Source organism: Gymnogyps californianus, unplaced genomic scaffold (genome assembly GCF_018139145.2).
Source record: "Gymnogyps californianus isolate 813 unplaced genomic scaffold, ASM1813914v2 HiC_scaffold_107, whole genome shotgun sequence".
In the NCBI taxonomy this organism is placed as follows: Eukaryota; Metazoa; Chordata; class Aves; order Accipitriformes; family Cathartidae; genus Gymnogyps; species Gymnogyps californianus.
This window is the reverse complement of record NW_026113988.1, coordinates 149,113-158,432: the sequence shown is the minus strand read 5'-3', so window position 1 is coordinate 158,432 and position 9,320 is coordinate 149,113. Positions and strand designations below refer to the sequence as shown.

The 9,320-nt window shown below is 50.8% G+C and overlaps 2 long non-coding RNA genes across 3 annotated transcripts; both read left to right on the top strand.

Annotated features, from left to right (window-relative positions):
- Positions 1-2,134: 2,134 nt before the first annotated feature.
- LOC127027932 (uncharacterized) lies at positions 2,135-4,047 on the top strand. Its single transcript, XR_007767869.1, has 4 exons — positions 2,135-2,523; positions 3,096-3,217; positions 3,364-3,705; positions 3,986-4,047. It is a non-coding gene; the product is annotated as an uncharacterized LOC127027932 (long non-coding RNA).
- An 87-nt stretch (positions 4,048-4,134) lies between these two features.
- Positions 4,135-5,070, top strand: LOC127027926 (uncharacterized). Of its 2 annotated transcripts, none has more exons than XR_007767860.1 (3): positions 4,135-4,179; positions 4,275-4,338; positions 5,005-5,070. It is a non-coding gene; the product is annotated as an uncharacterized LOC127027926 (long non-coding RNA). The 2 variants fall into 2 exon arrangements; XR_007767859.1 differs by having other exon boundaries at positions 5,015-5,060.
- The last annotated feature ends 4,250 nt before the right edge of the window (positions 5,071-9,320 follow it).

The window sequence follows — 9,320 nt, the reverse complement described above, 5'->3', positions numbered from 1 at the left end:
CCGTGAGGTGGCTAGAGAAGCCCGGAGCCCCACGGTTGCTGGGCCTGGGAAAGCGCTTCCAAGGAAGGGTGCTGGCTAGCAACAGCTTTCAGGGCTGGCACTTTCCCTGTGGGAGCCATTGCTGGACGTTTTCAATTTCAGAGGTGAGCTCTCCGAGCCGGAGAGATGGTGACCATGCCGTGAGGTGGCTAGAGAAGCCCGGAGCCCCACGGTTGCTGGCCTGGGAAAGCGCTTCCATGGCACGGTGCTGGCTAGCAACAGCTTTCAGGCTGGCACTTTCCCTGTGGGAGCCATTGCTGGACGTTTTCAATTTCAGAGCTGAGCTCTCCGAGCCGGAGAGATGGTGACCATGCCGTGAGGTGGCTAGAGAAGCCCGGAGCCCCACGGTTGCTGGGCCTGGGAAAGCGCTTCCATGGCAACGGTGCTGGCTAGCAACAGCTTTCAGGGCTGGCACTTTCCCTGTGGGAGCAATTGCCGGATGTTTTTAATTTAGGATTCCCATGTTCAGTCCCCGGCCACCTGAGACCATGTGGACTCTGCTCGGACGATCACCCGTGTTTCTCCTTGTTGTCCCTAAGCCTGCTTCTGTCCATTGGCCCCCTGAACAACCCTCTCCTTACAGGCACGATGCCTCCCGTGACCTTCGTCAATCTCCACATCACCTTGTAGCACTTTATCTCCGTTTCCATCTCTCTTGTTCCATCAGAGCCTCCCTTCTTTTTTGGCTACACAGCACTCCTTTGTCTTTCTCTCTGCCATCGAGGGTGTCTCTGTTCGTTTCCTTTCCTATTCAGTCATCTGTAGTTTGCCTAGACGCCCTCCTGAGACTCCAAGGCCCTCGCTGTGTCTCCAAGTCTTCTTTTCTTACCCTGCCCCCTCCTAATTCCTCTGCTCTCTCTAACAATGTAATCTGAGTCCTTTCTTGTACTCCACAGCACTTTCGTAGCACTTTAGCTCCCTTTCGATTTTATTTTTTTGTGCTCTTCAGAGCGCTCTTATCTTACTCTTTGCCATTTAGGATGCCTTCATTCAGCCCCCGGCTCCCTGAGAACATCTGTACTTTGTTGAAATCCCCTTCAGAGCTCCTCATTGTTACCTCTGAGGCTTCTTTGGTCTCTCCGGCCCCTTGGGACGCCTCTGCTCCCTTTGCCGAGCTCTTGCGAGACACCTCCTATGCCCTAGAGCCCCGTTTTAGCTCAGGAGGGCACTTTGCACCCCTCTCTTCCCCTCAGAACCCTTCCCGAGTCCGCTTCTGTTACCCCAGTCGGTCTTTCTGTCCTCTCATCTCTTTGGTGCGCCTCCATTCAGTCCCCAGTCCCCTGAGGACACCTGTATTTTGTTCAATTCCCTTTTGAGCTCACTGCATCCCTGAGACTTCTTTGGTCTCTCTGGCCCCTTTGGGATCTCTCTAATCCCTGCGACAATGCCTCTTGTTGTGTCAGAACCTTTTCCAAAGCCATCTTTGTGCTCCAGAGGAGTCGTCTTGTTTTCCGTCTTATAGTATGTTTCTATTTGGTAGCTGGTACCCCAAAGATGTCTCTCATCAGCTCAGATCTCCTCTTGAGTTTTTCAGAGAAGGCGATAGCCTTCATCTGTTTTTATGGACACATCTCCTGTGGTGGTTTTTGTTCTGTTTTGCAATTTATTTTTGGTCTAGCTACTCAGGTGTTAATTAGGCTGCTGCTGCTTCATACAGTGTCTGATACGTTTCTTGTATTTCCATGGGTTTTTTGCATTTTGTGTTCCTTGGGACTCATCTAGTTCGGTTAAGGGAGTCGGTCAGAGAGACCGCCAAGGCGACTCTGAATCGTCGGCGATTTATAGTAAAAAATTTACTTTGCAACCGGAGATATTGTTGAGAAGGGATTCTTACGTGATCTAATTCTGTTTTGTCATTCGGTCCTACCCAGAAGGCAGTTCTGGTAGAATTTAGGTAGTATGCGGGGTCTTGCTAGAAACGAAGCGTAATCCCATAGCATTTTTGTTTTTTGGTTTTTTTTAATAGGAAACTAAAGCACATGATTTTTGATAACAACATTATTGCATTTAACAAAGTACTTTCTTACAGAGCTTAGTAGGACATCTCTTTTTCTATCAGCCCAGGAAAATTAAACTTAATTCGCTACCCGGTCATGTTGCTGATGCAGTGTAGATGTAGTTGCAGTAAAAGCGCAGGCATTGCTGTTTCCAGTAAGGGTCGCTTTCTCTGCTCAGCACTTTGCACACCCTAAACTGAAGGCAGCTGAGAAAACTCCCTGCTGCTCCTCTGGCTGCCTTTATGTCTTCTGGTGGTTGGCCCCGCCCCTTTCCCAGGGGATTGTGGGAAGGGTGGTGGGTGGGGCCCGGGGTATATGAGCCACAGCCGCTCATCAGGGAGCTCATTCTGTTGCTGGGCTTCTGGGGTGTCGGTGCTCTGCTGTTCCTTCAGTTGATGGCAGGTTTTGAGTTGTCTAAGCTGTTTGGGTAGATGTTTGTTGGCATTTAGAGAAGTAGAGGTGTCTGGGTTTTTTTGCTGTATGCTGTGTAAGTTGCTGATATCATCTCTCTTAACAGGGCTGATGGTGAGGTTATCTGGCAGGGGTTAGGGTGTGCATCTTGTCTGCATCTGTATATGAAGCTGTGGCATTTTTCAAGAAAGTGTCAGGGACATAAGGTATAGTGTCTTTCAGGGTATGGGATGGCTCATCACCTTTCCCAATCGCCCACAGAGAACTGTGTTGTCCGTAGAACCTTTGCAGCTTGTGGCAGGCCCCTTGTAGATTCTAAGCATCAGGAGTTTACTTCTGTTGTGGGCCTGTAGCAGAGCCCAGAGTCTGTGGGAAGGTGTAAGATAGGAGGTGGCTGCAGAATGCAGGGTGTGGCTCACAAGAACAGCTCCTGAGGAGTGACCAATGCGGGGGGGTTCAGGGGTGCAAATACAGGGCAGGAGCTGTCAGGAAGCAGTGGGGTTCCTTCCCGGACAGTTCAGGAGAGGAGAAGGGGTTTGTAAAGTTTTGAGACTGGGGATGGCTGGGAAAGGGAGGAGGGTTCATCAGCCTTTCTCAGATGGGTTTTGCAGTTGGATTTGGATGTTGATGAGGTCTGTTCTGTTTTAGTTTCCCCACAGCTGACGGGAGGTACGACAAGGTCACGGGAGATGCGGCGTAAACCATCTGGGCCTCTGCATCTCAATATGCAGGGCTGAATGTCAGATGAGTCTCATCCCCTAAAGCATTAGGTATATAAAAATATACCCCCCCAGAACTCTGAGGTCTCTGCTTCTCTGTGCCTTTTACTTACTTCATTCCCTGACTTAATTTGTGCGTCCATCCGGATGTCACAGTCATTGTTACTTAGAGTCCCTGACTAGGCACTTCTTTCCAGTGCAGGTTTGTGTCATTGTCTTCCCTGGAATGTTTTGGAGAAGAGGATGTGTATTATTTGTGCTCCTAACAGTCTGCAGCCAGGGGTCATCTTTTATCGCAGTCCCGGGCACGCAAGCTTTTTCTGTTATTCCAGTTTTGCCTTTTTCCTGAAGTGTCCACTGAGGTTTCCTCTAGTGTCAGTCATGGCAGTTACGTTCTCTTGTTCTTGTTTACCTATTGTTTTTGGCACCAGTTTCTGTAGTTGTAAGGTGTCCATTTTAGATCTTTGAGTCACCATGTCACGCCATTGTGGTTTTTCCATTGGCCAACTGCCACTGTAATTCCCTTAGGGGCTTTGTAGGTAAGGAGGTAGTTTGTGTTGCTTGTTTTCTGTGTGCCATACCATATGTTATTCAGGTCTTGATGTTCCCATGGTTGTTTTTGTGTTAGGCCAGCACATCGGTAGCTATACCGAGGGTCTTGTGTGCCTCCACTCGTCAGCATAATGCGAACTACTTTTGTGTTTTTAATGGCGGGCTGTTGTTGGAATCTAGATGGTATTCCTAAATGGAAACAAGACCGCTGGAATTGTTAAGCTGTTGATCAGCAGCCGGGTGACATGTTCGATATTGTTTTTGCAGATGCAGCGGGACGAGCTGTGTGCCAAAGGGCAACAGAGGAGACGTGAGCGGAGCGCTGTAAGAAGGTGAGGCGGTGAGTAGTGTTGGAGGGAAGATGCGACTAGTGGCTTATGACTAGCTTCTAGGTTTTGGGTTACTTTTTGTATTTTGAAGGTGCAAAGTGGGATATCGGCACCAGAGCTGATTCGGGCAAGGTGAGCCATGTCTGGTGGGCTGAAGGAGCAGTTATTTTTCAGGTGTTGTAGCGTTGGTGAAGTTAGAAGCATCCCTTGCCGTTTGTGTTTTACAGGTGATACCCGAGCCTCGACGTGGCAACCTGTAAACAGCAGAGGCGGTGCGGGCGAGCGGCCAAGGTAAAGGAGTGGGAGATGGGAATCAGTGCGGACAGGCCGTGGTTTTGGGCAATATCTCAGTGTCGTGGTTTAACCCCAGTCAGCAGCCAAGGACCACACAGCCACTCCCTCACTCCCTGTCGTCCCCCCCAACTTGCTCCTGGTGGGATGGGGAGGGAAAGAAGGCAGAACTCATGGGTTGAGATAAGAACAGCTTAATAACTAAAGTAAAATATAATACTAACAATAATAATAATAATAATAATGAAAAGGAATATAACAAAAAAAGGAGGGGGGGGGAAGGAAAAAAGAACCCAGTGATGCACAATGCAATTGCTCACCACCTGCTGACCGATGCCAGAGCCGGGATCGCGCCTCCCGGCCAGCTCCCCCTGTTTATATACTGGGTGTGACGTTCCATGCTATGGAATACCCCTTTGGCTAGTTCGGGTCAGCTGCCCCGGCTATGCTCCCTCCCAGCTTCTTGCACACCTGCTTGCTGGCAGAGCATGGGAAACTGAAAAGTCCTTGGCTTAAGATAAGCGCTACTTAGGAACAACTAAAACATCAGGGCGTTATCAACAGTATTCTCACACTAAATCCAAAACACACACTGTAGCAGCTACTAAGAGAGTTAACTCTGTCCCAGCCGAAACCAGGACACTCAGCATGTGTCTTTTGCTTTAGTTTTTTTCAGATGCTGCAAGAGGCTCAGAGGGGCGAAGCCGCATGCTGATGAGCGGTCCGAGAAGGTGAGGCGGTTGTTGGCCGGGTCGGTGTCTAATAGCAAAGTATTATATGGCAACTCGGTTAAGCATTTCTCTTTGGTCTTGCAGGTGCCCTGCGGGCAGCCTTTGGAATTGGATGAGCATTTGAGGTGAGCTGGGGTAGCAGAGAGGAGGAGCATGGGGCCGGTCACTTCTCACAAGCGCAACGGTAGCTTTCTGTCTTTTGGTATCTTAGGTGCCACAAGCGATGATGGCCGCTGCATCCGAGACTGGAATTCCTGCGGAGCAGGTGAGCAGAAGGCCACATTGCTTTTGAGGAGGAGGGCGTTGTGGAAGAGGTCTGTGTCGACCGACACGATGCTTACTGCTGGCACTGGTGGTTTTTTTTTTTTTTTTTTTTGCAGGTGACAAAGAAGAATCTGGCAACTGCAGGAATATCCTGGTTCGCTGATGTGGTTTTTGTTGAGGATGGATTCAGACCCCTGGCCCTCTGAAGCTAAGTTGAGGGAGCAGGGATGGGGAGCGGGCCCCGTGGGGAGGGGACGAGGTTGGGAACTGCAGGGAGGGGTTTTGAGGTTAGCGTAGGGGAGAAGGCTGTCCAGGAATAGTCCCCTTTGGGCAGCTAAAGGAAGCAGGTTACTTCTCGGTACGATGCTAGCGTGTGCCGGGCAGGGCAGTTCCAGCCTGTGTCTGTCTTGGTGTGTTTGTGTAGTCTGTCTTCTGTGTCTTAGACCTTTCTTAGGTCTCGATGTCCTTGTTGCTCTTTGTGCTCAAGGAGCACGGCATGCGCCTCGGGTGCCATCCCTAGGTCTCGAATGCCCGTACTCATCAGCATAGTGCCAATCGGGTGCTTCTTTTCTCGCGTTACAAGCTTAAAGCGCGGATCGTCTTTGGAAGTTTCCGGTCGGTCCTCTCTTTGCGGCGGCGTTCCGGGCTGTGTCAGCAGCTCTGTTCTCTAGCCATCCATCGTCACAGACTGGGACGACTTCTCTGCATCCTTACGTTCTTAGGTCTTGAAGCCAGGCTGCTTGCGCATCCGTCATCTCTGTTTTGCCAGTAACTTCTTTTAATGGGCCATTATGTTCAACTCTTTTTCTGGGGCTGCCGTAGAGTCCCCTCACCTCGCTGTTGCACCCCTGTAGGTCTTCGTGCCCGACAGAGTCTCCTGTCTGGGAGTCATTCTTCTCGCTGAGAGTTTTCTCTCGTCTTTGAATCGCATTGTTTGTAGCGTTCTGCGTAGTGTCGGTCAGTGTGTGTGTGTGTGTTTGGCTCGGAGCTGCTCTGCCCAGGGGTGTGGAGTCAGGGGTAGGTGGAATAGCGAAAAGAGTCTACGGTTAATATGTTGATATGCCTAGACCATTTAAGCAGCGGTTGTACAGTCATCTCGGATGGAGTAGCTGTCGGCAGACTGTGTGGACAGTCATTTCAGTAGCGTTTTATGGAGATGATTGGAGCCTTCTGGGAGGGGCTGTTCAGCGGTAGGGAAGCAGATTGAATCTCAAAGGTGTGAAGGCTTGTATGTGTGGGGCTTAGTTTGGTCTGGTTTTTTTTATTTTTTTAATGGCAAGCTGTAGCTGGACTCTAGATGGTATTCCTAAATAGAAACAAGACCTGTGGAATTGTTAAGCTATTGATCAGCATCTGGGTGACTTGTTTAATAATAATTTTTTTCAGATGCAGAGGGATAAGATACGCACCAAAGAGCGATGGAGGCGAGCCGAGCGGTGTGAGAAGGTAGGTCGGCGTGTGGTGTTGGAGGGAAGATGGGACTGGTGGCTATATGACTACATTATGGTGCGTGGTCTGTTGTTGTGTGGTTTTTTTTTTTTTTTTTTGAAGGTGCGAAGCGATGAGCAAAACAAGATATCGGCACTGGAGCTGACTCGGGCAAGGTGAGCAATGTCTAGTGGGCTGAAGTAGCGGTTATTTTTCAGGTGTCATAGTGTTGGTGAAGTTGTAAGCATCGTTTGTTTGTGTTTCACAGGTGGGACCTGAGCCTCAACATGGCAGCCCAAAGCGACGGAGGCCAGGCGGGTGAGCGGCCCAGGTATAGGAGAGGGTAAGAGGAATTGCTGTGGCCAGGCTTTGGTTTCAGGCAGTATCTCAGCATGTGCATTTTTCTTCGTTTTTTTTTTTCAGGTGCAGCAAGCAGCCTCAGAGGGGCAAAGCCGTGTGCCGGTGACCGGTCTGAGAAGGTGAGGCGGTTGTGGGCCGGGTCAGCGTCTAATAGCAAAGTATTATATGGCAGCTTGGTTAAGCATTTACCTTTTGGTTTTTCAGGCACTGTGCGGGCTGCCTTTGGAATTGGACGTGCAGTTGAGGTGAGCTGGGGTAGCAGCGAGGAGGAGCGCGGGGCCGGTGACTTCTCCCAAGCGCAACAGTAACTCTTTTTTTCTCGGTATCTTAGGAGCCACAAGCGATGACGGCCGCAGCGTACGACTCTGGAACGAGCAGGTGAGCGGAATGCCACGGCACATTTGAGGAGGGGGGTGTTGTGGTAGAGGTTGGCATTGATCGATGTGATGCTTACTGCTGGCACTATTTGGTTTTTTATTGCAGATGACAAGAGGAACATGGTGACTGTAGGAACCTCCCAGTTAGCTGATACGGGTGTGGCTTTTTTTGTCGAGGATGGATTCAGACCCCGGCCCTCTGAAAGCTAAGTTGAGGGAGCAGGGATGGGGAGCGGGCCCTGCGGGGAGGGGACGAGGTCGGGAACTGCAGGGAGGGGTTTTGAAGTTAGCGTAGGGGAGAGGGCTGTCCAGGAACAGTCCCTTTTGGGCAGCTAAAGGAAGCAGGTTACTTCTCGGTACGATGCTAGCGTGTGCCGGGCAGGGCAGTTCCAGCCTGTGTCTGTCTCGGTGTGTTTGTGTAGTCTGTCTTCTGTGTCTTAGACCTTTCTTGGGTCTCGATGTCCTCGTTGCTCTTTGCGCTCGAGGAGCACAGCATGCGCCTCGGGTGCCATCCCTAGGGTCTCGAATGCCCGTACTCATCGGCATAGTGCCAATCGGGTGCTTCTTTTCTTGCGTTACAAGCTTAAAGCGTGGCTAGGTCTTGCTTCTGAGAAGTTTCCGGTCGGTCCCCTCTTTGCGGCATCGTTCCGGGCTGCGTCAGCATCTCTGATCTTGAGCGGTCCGTTTTCGCGGATACCTTTTCTGGGACTTCTTCCCTGCATCCCTACGTTCTTAGGTGCATGCCTACATTCTTAGGCTCCCTGCACATGCCTCATCCCCGTTGCAGCCATATCTGTTTGTAACGGGCCACAGTGCTCGACTCTTCTCGGGCCGCCATAGAGTCTTCCTCATGGGCCCCTTGGTCTTCTCGCCCGATGATGTCTCTTGTCCCAGAGTCATGCTTTGAGAGCTTTTTTTATATGTCTGGGTCGTGCCATTTGTCTGGTTTGTGTGCAGCGTTGGTCTCTGCATGTTTGTCTGGGTTGGAACCGCTCTGCCTGCGGGCATAGCGGTGGTAGCCAGCAAAAGAGTAACAACAAGATTCTAAGGCTAACATGTTGATAAGCCTAGACTTTGTAGGCAAAGAGCGTACAGTCCATTTCAGAGCAAAGAGCCAGATAAGCAGCAGGCGAGGAGAGTATTCCTGTAGCGCTATGCAGAGACCCGGGGCATGACCAGATTTTTTTATTGGCAGGCTGCTGTCAGAATCCAGATGGTATTCCTAAATGGAATCGAGACCTCTGGAATGGTTAAGCTATCATTCAGCATCCAGGTGACTTGTTTAATAATTTTTTTCAGATGCAGAGGGACAAGATACGCACCAGAGAGCGACGGAAGAGGTGAGCGGAGCGACGTGAGAAGGTGGGTCGGTGAGTGTCGTTGGAGGGAAGATGCGACCGGTGGCTAGATGACTAGCTTACAGGTTTTGAGTTTTTTATTTTGAAGGCGGGAAGCAGGATATCGGCACCGGAGCTGACTCGGGCAAGGTGAGCCCTGTCTAGTGGGCTGAAGGAGCAGTTATTTTTCAGGTGTCATATTGTTGGTGAAGTTAGAAGCATCCCTTGTTGTCTGTCTCTTATAGGTGGTACCCGAGCCTCGACGTGGCAACCTGTAAACAGCAGAGGCAGGGCCGGCGAGCGGCCGAAGGTAAAGGAGCGGGAGATGGGAATCGGTGCGGTCAGGCCGTGGTTTTGGGCAGTATCTCAGCATGTGCCTTTTGCTTTGGTGTTTTTTTCAGATGCCGCAAGCAGGCTCGGAGGGGCGAAGCCGCATGCTGACGAGCGGTCTGAGAAGGTGAGGCGGTTGTGGCCGGGTCGGTGTC